This window comes from Neolamprologus brichardi, chromosome 1, assembly GCF_056152115.1.
Source record: "Neolamprologus brichardi isolate AB-2024 chromosome 1, ASM5615211v1, whole genome shotgun sequence".
Classification (NCBI taxonomy): Eukaryota; Metazoa; Chordata; class Actinopteri; order Cichliformes; family Cichlidae; genus Neolamprologus; species Neolamprologus brichardi.
The window spans coordinates 10,284,928-10,287,224 of NC_142104.1; positions in this window are offsets into that span (position 1 = coordinate 10,284,928).

Below are 2,297 nucleotides of genomic sequence, written 5' to 3' on the forward strand. Positions count from 1 at the left end.
TTACATCATAGAAAAGGAAATTGAAATGTTTCTCTTAGAGAAGATGTTAGTGCAGTCTGATTCTAATCTATAATTTGAAATTTTATGTAAGACTTCCTGATCAACTGTAGCCTTTTTTCAAACCATAATCATGTCAATCAGCATACTATTAGGCTTCCCCTTTCAGGCCAATGATTACTACCCACAACTGAAGGGTTGAAAGGATGTGACCGACTGAAAGATAAAAGTCTTTTTGATATACCGATGAGGTATGATGGAGGACTTTTTAGAGACAATGGCATTCTTACAGATTTTCTTTTGTGTGTACGTGTTGGCTGAAGCTCTCTTTACTAGTCTGCAAGTTTGGATTGTCTTAGACATATTTTAAGGATGTGCTGTGTGCTGCTCAGAACATGGCTCTCTGTCCCCAGACATCTGACTCAAACTGCTGTTTCACTCACCAAATGTATACAGCAAGAAGGGAAAAAGACTTAACATTGCTGAAGTAGTTAAATCTTTGCAGATACTACTAAAGCCTAGAGGGGGAAATTTAATGACACTCCTCCTTTAGTGAGGCCTGGAGAGATTTAAAACAGAGAGCTTTAAAGGGGGAGCAGAACAAAACAAACCCACTCAGTACTAATACCATGAACTGATTGCCATGTAGTAAAGACCTGGTAAGTTAAGTCTGCGGAATGACCACGTAAGAATTGCATTTTTGTTTTTATGTGTAAGGGCAAAGGTCCTTTACGTTAAAATTGTGGCCTATGGATTTACAGAATAGCCTGAAAGTCTCATTTAAGCTGTGTCATATGTGTCTGTTTTGAACTTAATTATAAGGTAAGACAGAAAGGTATATATTTGTCATTAAGAAACTATTTATAACATTACCAAGACTGAAACTATTAAGTAGAATAGGTGCATATGGCATTGTATGGAAAGAAATGTTTGTGTGGTTTTAAAGGGCATTAGAAGGAAAAAGTCTTTGCTTTGCCCCTAACTAAATGTTCAGGTTAATTCTAGAGGGTCATGCTGTGGCAGCTGAGAGACTGCCTCTCCGTTTATTACAGTTTAAGCCTAAGGTCAATCAGGAAGAATCCAAATCTTAAGAGAAAAAGAAGACTGAGGAAAAAGTGGAGGATAGAAGAGGACTTAAAAACTCCATGGATACAGCATGATTAGGGTTATAGACTGATTTGCCCATTCCTAGTATTTGACCTGCATTATGCACCTGCACAGCAAAAAAACTGTGAGGACTATTACCTTTAAAATAAATGTGCTATTGTATACTATTTAAGATGACTGAAAATTTGAAGGAACACACTTGTTGAAGGTACATCACAACAAAACGCAGTACATGCAATTTAGCTGATTATGGTCAATTTTATTCTTACCTAGAGATGCCATTTTCAAATGTAACTGGCACTGCAAAATAAAGTGCAAAAGAATAGAAGTAATTCAGAAGAAAAGGGCAGTAATAACACATTATCCTACCTTGTTACCTGGTCCTTTGTCTTACCATCACTGCAGTTATTCAATCTTCACAAACAAAACGCCTCCAACCAGCCCTGTTAGGGTTTTTTAAAACAAGCACTGGAGAGCAAAGAGGACATTCATTGACTTTAATGGGATGAACTGATCAACCATATCTAATAGAAATCATTGCCCCTGGCAAAAGCTGCTTTAGAATTGAATTACACATGGGACACAATGCTTTTATGGCTTCTTAGAAAACTGTAATTCAATCTGTTTAGTGCAGAGAAGAAACAGATAAAGTACAAATTAAAACATTAAAAAAAGTTTTGGTATATGTGAAATTTACGTACTATAAAAACATGAAGGTAAAGCGATTGTCTCGTGGACAACGTTAAATCCAAACACCAAGTAGAAATGCACATGCGCTATCGTTTTACCCCATTCTTGTCACGGAAAACTTAAACATCAAATAAATCAACATATTCTAACAAGTTTGTGTTGTGTACGTTTTGTGTGTTTGTTTTTCTCACATACTTGATTTATAGAAAAAGCAATGCTTCGTATAAGTTCGTACAAGTTTCGTTCCAGGTGGAACAATCTTACCACGACTGTACAGTCGGATGTAGGCGTGCAGATTTATGGAAACTTGAGCTATGACAAGCCAAAAAAAAAAAAAAAAGTCGACATCAAACTGGAGAGAAAGCGTTCAATTATGAAATATCACGTGGAAGGGAGAGGGGAAAGCGATTTAAAAGCTCGCATTTTATATTGTCTCTGCTGGAGAAGGCGAGCCTTAAAGTTCCTTCAGAATGGGCAGTCTTCCCTCAGAAGCATCTGGACAA